We start from the raw sequence: 9,095 nt of genomic DNA, 5'->3' as shown, positions 1-9,095 counted from the left end.
ACTGTTTAGACCCCGAGTATGTTCATGACATTTGCCTTTTGACTGCTAAGTAGAAGATGTAATGATTATAGGCTGATGCTTTCTCAGGAGGAGGAAAGTTATTGAGCTTTACAGTTTCAAATGATTCTGATTTTCTTCCACGTTTAGTCTGGCTGCTGACACATGTGTTGAAATCTCTCATGTCGATCAGCTTGAGAATAGCGGGGACTGCTGAGCTAAGTCTGTGCTCATAAAAGCAACAAAGAATTGTATTACAGGAAATGACCCCAAATTGACAGAAGATTAGGCTAGGAAGCCTGAACAGGGGTTTTAATCTCTATGCACAAAATCAGTCTGTACATATATTGATCACATTCCTGCTGTTTTAACTATAATTTTTTTTCAATTTCACTTTGTTATTCACAATTTGATAATATTTTATGTGGCCATGGTGTCTGTGTGATGAACTATAATCCAGTGTGACATTCTCTGAGAGTCAAGCTTCCAAGGACATCAGATTTTCACACCAGGACACTTTGTAGGACACCTTGCTACTCTCCATGGGATTCAAATATTAGAAATAATGAGAGATCTAAGACTTGATGTAATTGCCTGCAGGTAATGAATCAGGCCAAATAAAAAAGTGAGAGAGAAAGGAAATGGTGCTAAGGAAAATGGGGACCTATCTTAGTGTTTGTCTGAGAGAAAACTGCTCTTTGTTTTTCCCGATGTAATGGCAAGATTCTGCAGCCAGGAATCTAGTCCTTGCTTAGGAGCTGCATGACCTTGTGAAAATTACTTAGGTGTTCTGCAATTTGTAATTGCATTTATTGTAAAATTAATTTTACTTTTCATACGTCACTAGACTCAGAGCATTTTGAGGTTAGGAATTGGGTCTGAATCAATGATTTCTCAAGCACCCACATGGCATTTGGCACAGAATACATCAATAATGATTTTGGATTAAGCAGGGGAACAAGCACAAGGAACCATGGTGGTCAGAAACGGGTTGATCGGCACCAGAGAAAGGGAGACTAGAGGAGAAAGGTCACTCTAGATTTCGTTCAGTTATTGAAAATACGGTGTATTTACTATGTGCTGGGCACTTTTCTAGGTGCTAGAAAGACTACAGTGACCAAAACAAAAATCCACATCTGCATGGATCTTGCATTCTAGTGAGAAAGTAAGATGGTAAAAAAGATAAATACGTATATTTTATACAATGCTTCGTAACGACAAATGCTAAGGAGAAAAACAGCACAGAAAAGACAGAAAGGAAAAGAGAAGGGGCGCATGTGGTGCAATTTTGTTAGGATGCCAGGGAGGGCTGAGCGTAGTCGTAAATGACCACATCATTTGATGGATCAAGCCAGGGACTGCAAGTCTGTGTTTCTGAGAGACACATAAAGAAAAGAAGGCTTAAGGAATCCAGAAAGATCCAGAGTGGGGAAATGAAACGAAAAGAAATCCAGCCAGTGGGAAGTCGTGAAGGGATAGTTAAACGCGTTTTGGGAGGAAGGAAAAAAGCAAAAGTGCGGTACAGCCTTTCATTAGACGTGAAAAGAATCATGTTTCTTTTTCTAGTTAGAAAAAGCCAAAGATTGTGCGATTTATGCCCCAAACCCCCTTCTAAGGGGATTCTCACCTCAACTTGTCTTCTGTGGTCAGTGTTTCCCGCCCCTGAATCAGGGTTACTGTCACTATGGCTTTCAATTGGCCCGGCGTAGGCGCATGCTCTGCGCTTATTGGCCTCCGCTCCTGTCCCCAGACAAGCGGCCATCTTGGTTCCCGCCCCTACCGTGGGGTCTTCTGGGAATTGCAGTCCCCGCTCCGCTCTGTCCCGTCACAGGACTTTTTGCCCTGTGTTCCCGGGTCCCTCAGGCGGCCACCCAGTGGGCACACTCCCAGGCAGCGCTCCGGCCCCGCGCTCCCTCCCTCTGCCTTTCATTCCCAGCTGCCAACATCCTGGAAGGTAGGGGCGGGGAGGCAAGCCCAAGTGGAATACTGTTTCTGGGGCGCGGGTCTGGGTTTCCACGAGCGTCAGGTCATCACCCCGGAGCTCAGTGGGGCCGGCGCCGCTCACGGGGCGGTGGGCTTCTGTCCCGAGTACTCTTCCGCCCCACGAGGGTCTCAGGGTGGGGACTCGGGCCCCCCAATTCCCAAGCACCGACCCTAGCCCTAACCCGTTCCTCCTCCACCGTGTTTATACATTGGGGAAACTGAGGCACGGGGCCACGCCAGCGGGTCCGGGGACGCCACAGCTCTTGGCTCTGGGGGTGTAGTCGGCACCCGCCGTTTTGGGATGGTTCGTCAGTTTCATAGACAAGTAGCGAAAATCCGTCCCAACAGGTCTGTGTTAAACACGCAGCTCTGGATTCCCCTAAGGGGTTGCTGAACACGTGCCCAGGACAGGAGCAAACCGGAGTACAGAGAAGGCAGCATTTTGGGAGATAATTTTACATTACTACTTCAAAAACAGACAAAAAGGCATCGAATTTATTGTTATGGGAGAACTCATCGGTACTTGGTCGGACTTTCTTACTCTTATTTTATGGTTGTTGTTTTTATTTTTAGCGTCAAAGGGGGGGATTTTAAAGGTATATCCAAGTTGGTGGTGGCGGGGGGTAAGGAGGCAGGTTAGTGGAACTTGAGATGCATCTGCAGATTTCTCTGTAGGCTCACATTCTGCCCTCGCTGTGTTACCTTGGAACAGCCACTCACAGCGCTTATCTGGGAAACAAGGAGCTCAATGCTCCCAGGTCAAGTGGCCAAAGGATGTTGCCTGAAGCCGAAATCTAAACTGAGGTTATGCTTGTGAAAGTTTACCACTTGCAGATTTACTGCTATTATTATTCTGGTCTCTCAGAAATGTGCTGGGACCAATAGAAAATACCCACAGTGGTTGTTTTAGAAAGGTTCTGACCTGGGCCGGGCCCAGACTACCAAGGGCGGTCCCTACTCGCACCCGATGTTAAGCCGGATCTACCTGAACTCTCCCTCCTTGGCTTCAGCCTGTGGCCTGAGGCCTTGGCCGCGGAGGCTTCTGGGAGTTGCAGTCCCGCCTCTTGTTTCTCGTCGGGCAGGTACTCCACCTCGTGGCGTGCCATTTTGCACGGCGAGATGTCTCCTGGGAGATGAAGTCTCGCTTCTAGCCGTTCTGTAGAGCAGCCGCTTGACTCGGAACTACAACTCCCATGTGGACCTGCGTTCATGGCTGCCGGCCTGTGTCCACCTGCTGCAACCTGGACTAGAAATATTTAGTAAAGAAAGAAGTCTAGGGTTTGTGTGTGTGTGTGTGTGTGTGTGTGTGTGTGTTGTTATTGATTGCATATGCTGTTCTAAGTGTTAGATATGGGATTGTTGTATACGGTGTTCCAAGTATTAACGTACATGCTTCCAAAACCACTAACACTTGACCATTTAGAACATGTTCACATGATCTCTTTTTAATACTACATTTCCCATTTGTATATGAGAAAAAACTTGAGAAGATAGCCCATGATTACACAGCTAGCAATATAATATATATTCAATAAAATATATGTGTTATAATTTAATCCTCTTAAAAGCTATGTGAAAGTGAGAACCATTTTTATATCAACTTTACAGATTAGAAAACTAAGGCTAGGAAAGCTAAGTAACTTGTTCAAGTTAAAACACTGGTGAATAAAAGGACTGAGACTGTAAGCCCTTCTGCTTAACAGTCTCTGCTTAGAGAAAGACCTTACCTTACAGAGCTGAGGAGGAGTCCAATCTTTCTGGCTACAGAATTTGGAATCTTTTAATTATACCATGCTGCCTCTGTAGTTAGATACTAAACATTTGAGCTGCAAAAACCTTTGAGATCATTTAATTCTAATGCGAAGATCTTGGAACACTTCTTGGCCTATAATAAAGATTCCATATATATTTGTATGTAGTTTTAGAATACCTTTATTTTAGAGATTAGGAAACTGGCCCAGGTGGTAAAGCAGTTTGCCCAAGGTCACACAGTTGGTTTGTGTCAGAGATTAGACTAGAACCAAGCATCTTATTTTCAAGTCCAGGGTTATTTTCATTCCACCAGCAGTCAGCTAGCAGGAACACCAGATGTGTAGCTCTTTAGATAATGGTTTCTCCTCTAATTTGCTCTTTCAAGGCCACAGACCAGGACCAATTGTTATAAATTATCTTATTTATTATTGGTAAGGTTGTAATACTTCATGAATTCAACAAATGTTTTTTGAGCTTCTTTATATGGTCATCTCTCTTAAGGTGCAAGGACCACATAGATGATAAGGACTTAATGCATTCAGACTGGAAGGACCTTATAAATAATCTAATCTAACTCTTATTTTATAAATGAGGAGAGTGTGTTACAAAGTAGTTTGCAATCTTCATCTCATGCCCTCATGTCAAAAGTATCCCGTTTCTGCAAGAAGGCAGGTTTCTGGAGTCCTCACAGTAGTGTGGATAACCTTTTTAGGCTTATGCTTTTCTATTTGGTATCCTTGTCTTGGCCTTTTTCCTGCAGCCTTTGATAGAATGCTTTAGGAAATGTTTTTGTGTCCCCATCTTTATTTGTGTGTTTATGCAACTTCAACCTGCTCTGTTTCCATTTTGGAAGTTAGTCTGGTTTTGGCTCCCATTACTCTTTTCTCTTTTGTTCTTTCAGACACTTGAGAACAAATTCTGACACTATGTTTGCATTCACATGTTAAAATCTGACCCTCTAATATGAACTCTCAGAAATCTAACAAGTTGTGACTTTCATTTTGGAAGACGTATTGGCCCTTTCAATTATGTATTCACAGATAATAAGGCAGGTAACTCTGGTCTCTTCTGAAAGATGATTTCCATATAGTTAGGTAATAAAGTAACAGTTTTATGAATTATTGGCTAAACATTCCTGAAACAGTCTATTTGAGAAGTTCTCCTCATCACCCCCATGCCCCCACCCTCACACTCTCCCAACTGATAGTCTGATCATTCATCTTCCACCACAGTGCCTGACCACCAGTAGACACTGAAAAAGTACTTGTGGCATTGCATTCATAAGCACCCTGTTCCCACATCTCTTCATTGAATCTGTTTACTCTTTTAATGCAGAAGTGCAGCTTTGAAATATAAGATGTAGGAGGTTACTTTGCTTTCAACATGTACATTGCAGAGAAAAATCTCAGCCTTTGAGATCATTCTCCAAGGGGTTGTCTCTTTGGGAATGTCCATATCTGTGACTTCTCAGATGAGAAAGTGATCTATATGGTAAGACATAGCAGAGAAGCAGTAGAGGGGTTGTCTGGGGACCCATGATTTAATTCCCAGCTGTGCCTTTTAGACAGGTTACTTAGCCCTTGGTTTTCTCTCTTAAAATAGGGATAATAAGCATTTCTACCTCACAGTGATGATGAAGAAGAAAGTGTGTTTAAAGCTTTGAGCATGTTGTCAGGCTCTTAACAGCTTGTAGTCAATAGATAAATATAATAGCTCTTATTTTTGTTATTGTAAGCCTGATATATGAAAATTCACATTTCCTCAAGATTTAAAACTTTAAGCAGATATTTATATTATAAAAGGATTTGTTTGCCACTTGTTTTCTTAGAGTAGCACACTTGGTCATCACATTTAAAATATGAAGTTCCTCACAACTCTTGATAACCTGTCTTGTCAGCACAGTGACACTCTCTTGTGTGGGCAGAGAGACAGTGAAGCTTTTGGCTCGGTACTGCCTGCTGAGAGGTCCCTGATCTATGGTTCCACCTATATATTAAATCCTTGATTTAAAAGCAGCCTGTTTCTGTCAGTGGGGCCTTCTGTCCATCTCTAGAAAGGACTGGTCCTATCCCAGGAGCCTCAGGGTTAGAGTGAGGCAGTTGTCATCCAGCTGGTGAGTAATCCTGGGGCAATGACCATGGGGATGTGGCAGTGCTTCTTTCTAAAGCTGACAACTTCAATAGCCATGAGGTTACTGATAAGGAGGTGAGTTACTGGAAAGAAGTGATGCAAGGAACAGGGAAGGAGCAACAGGAATGAGGATCACAGCAACAGCAGAGGAGAAGGACAAAGGAAACAGCGGAGGCCCTCAGTATCCTAAACATGTTTTTATTCAGCACATGTATCTTGCTCCTAACTCTGTGCCAGGCACTGCATCTGCTCTGGTGAGAGCAGTAAATGGGGCTGGTAGGGAGGCACTGATGGGGTGAGTGAGGGTATATTCTCGGCAGGGAAGAACCTAGTACAATGGAGGAAAGGAGGGAGGGAGGGAGGGGATGGTGGGATTTGATGAGCAGAAAGAAGGTCTGTGTGCTTAGGGTATGAAAATCAATGGCTGGAGGAGGTGGAGAGAATAAGGCTGCAGAGGTGAGCCTGAGTAATAGATATGTTTTTCTTTTTTTAAATTTTTTTAAAATTTTACTTTAAGTTCTGGGATACATGTACAGAATGTACAGGTTTGTTAACAGGTATACATGTGCCATGGTGGTTTGCTGCACCTGTCAATCTGTCATCTAGGTTTTAAGCGCTGCATGCATTAGGTATTTGTCCTAATGCTCTCCCTCCCCTTCCCCCTCTACCCCAAAACAGGCCCCGGTGTGTGATGTTCCCCTCCCTGTGTCCATGCGTTCTCATTGTTCAACTCCCACTTATGAGTGAGAACGTGTGGTGTTTGCTTTTCTGTTCCTGTGTTAGTTTGCTGAGAATGGTGAGCCTGAGTAATACTATGCAGAGTCCGGTTACCTGCATTTCGACCTTATTCCGAGGGCATTTGGGAAACTGTTTAATGGCCTTAAATGGGGAAATGAAATTGTTGGATTTGTTTTCATAAAAGTATGGATGTATAGCTATGTATTGTATTATTGAAGATTACTTAGAGTGTAGACTTTAAGTGTTCTTGTTCCCAGAAAGGGGTCTTGATCCAGACCCCAAGAGAGGGTTCTTGGGTCTTATGCAAGAAAGAATTCAGGGCAAGTCCACAGAGTAAAGTGAAAGCAAATTTATTAAGAAAGTAAAGGAATAAAAGGATGGCTACTCCATAGACGGAGCAGTCCTGAGGGCGGCTGATTTCTCATTTTTATGGTTATTTCTTGATGATATGCTAAACAAGGCATGGATTATTCATGACTCCTCTTTTTAGACCATATAGGGTAACTTTCTGACATTGCCATAGCATTTCTAAACTGTCATGGCGCTGGAGGGAGTATAGCAGTGAGGACGACCAGAGGTCACTCTTGTCGCCATTTTGGTTTTGGGGGGTTTTAGCCAACTTCTCTACTGCAACCTGTTTTATCAGCAAGGTCTTTATTACCCGTATCTTGTGCCAACCTTCTATCTTATCCTGTGACTAAGAATGCCTTAACCTCCTGGGAATGCAGCCTAGTAGATCTCAGCCTTATTTTACCCAGCCCCTATTGAAGATGGCGTTGCTCTGGTTCAAACACCTCTGACATTCTCACCACAAATAAATAAGTATTTGAGGTAGTGCATGTCAATTAGCTTGATGTAGCCATTCCACATGGGATACATATTTCAAAACATCATGTTGTATACCATAAACATATACAATTTTTATTTGTCAAGTAAATCAGGTTTTAAAAAGTATGGATGCATTCTGGATAATGAATTTATCTGAGGTAATAGTTGATGTGGGATAAGCATGTATGTTTGTGCTTCTTTAATTTTAATGTGCATACAAGTCTCCTGCTGATCTTAAAATGCAGATTCTGATTAAATTAAAGACCTGGAAAGGATCAGAGAGTCAGTATTTCTAACAGACTGATGCTGCTGGTCCATGGATCATCCTTTGAGTAGCAAGTACTTAGGAGACTCTTCAGTGGTCTAGGTGACAGATGATGTAGTTAAGAGAATGGACTCGATAGAGCAAAAGACCTGGACTTTAATCTTGGTTCTGCTACTTTCTATGTGTGTGACTCTGGGGAAAGTGTCCAAATCTCTCTGAGCCTCAATTTCCTGATTTGTGAAATGGGGGCGATAATTTCTATTGCAGAGGGATGTTTTTAGTTTTCAGTGAGGTAACCCACTGAAATGCTTAACACAGTAACTGGTACTCCATAAATGGTAGCTAATGATTTTATTCTTATCATTGTCAATAAAAAACACAAGTTGATGCATCCTGCTCTGTTTCCTTGTTTATCATATTTTGAATACTAAGAGGACTAGATCACCTTTAATTCTACTGTTTTTGCTTACCTCTATGATATGATGTTTGGAATTTCTTCAATCCTCTGGAAAAGTTGGAGTATTATGGGGTCGGGGAGGAGAAGTATCTTTTCCTCACCCTCAGGTTCTTGGTTGACTCCCCTGTAACAAAAGACAGATTAACGAGAGAAAAGCACACAGATTTATTTAACATAAGTTTTATGTGACACAGGATTCTTCATAATGAAATGAAGACCCCCAAAACTGGTAAACCTGTGTATTTTTTATGCTAGATTTGATGAAGAAGTACATAGTTGTGTAGAAGTATGATTGAATAAGAAAATATGAGCTAATAATGGGAGGAAACATAGCAAGACCTGTTTGTTCAGATTCTCTGTAACCCTTTGTTTTCAGAGATAAGGATGTTCTTTCACTGTAGGTGTGGGAAGTGAGAAACCTTTCACAGGAGGGTCTTAGACCTGCTTCAGGAGAAGGCCAGATAATTCTTCCTAGGTTTTATGACCTGCTTCAGAGGAGGGCAGAAGGAAGGTCAGAGAGTGACCTCTGACCTTCTGGCTTCTGCTGTCTTCTCAAATTCATTCAGCTTACAATATTTCAGGGTAGTATGTCCTGAACCCCATCATGGGCAAATAGATATATTTCATCCCATGCAATTGAGTCTTTCTAAATTTGATGTACAAAATCTGGGATCCTTAAATTAACACATTATATCTGATTATTAGGATGGGAATTCGAGGTACCTGGCCTCCTAATGTAAGTTTATTCCTTCATTATGTAATTTTAATTTGTTTGGATCGCTTTCCAACTAGTGGCTCTCAGACTTGGCTGTAAGTTAGAATCACCTGGGGCTGGTCCCATCCAGATAACCGAAAGAGTGGGGAGGGGAGCAGGTGTTTCTGTTTGTGTGATTTCTTTTGTTTGTTTATTTTTTACATTTCCCAGCTGATTCTAAAGTGCATCTA

General features: G+C 42.3%; 1 protein-coding gene across 9 annotated transcripts in view; it reads left to right on the top strand.

Moving 5' to 3' along the window:
• Positions 1–1,780: 1,780 nt before the first annotated feature.
• Positions 1,781–9,095, top strand: part of FHIT (fragile histidine triad diadenosine triphosphatase) — a 1,510,123-nt gene continuing 1,502,808 nt past the window's right edge. For 8 of the 9 annotated variants that reach the window (XM_055383484.2, XM_055383482.2, XM_055383481.2 and 5 more), the window contains exon 1: positions 1,787–1,951. The gene's annotated coding sequence lies outside the window, so the exon portion shown is untranslated. Of the gene's footprint in view, positions 1,952–9,095 lie in introns of all 9 variants that reach the window. The other variant, XM_055383480.2, reaches the window with a different exon arrangement.

Source organism: Gorilla gorilla, chromosome 2, assembly GCF_029281585.2.
Source record: "Gorilla gorilla gorilla isolate KB3781 chromosome 2, NHGRI_mGorGor1-v2.1_pri, whole genome shotgun sequence".
Lineage (NCBI taxonomy): Eukaryota > Metazoa > Chordata > Mammalia > Primates > Hominidae > Gorilla > Gorilla gorilla.
The sequence above is the reverse complement of the archived record's forward strand: the minus strand, read 5'-3'. Positions and strand labels throughout refer to the sequence as shown.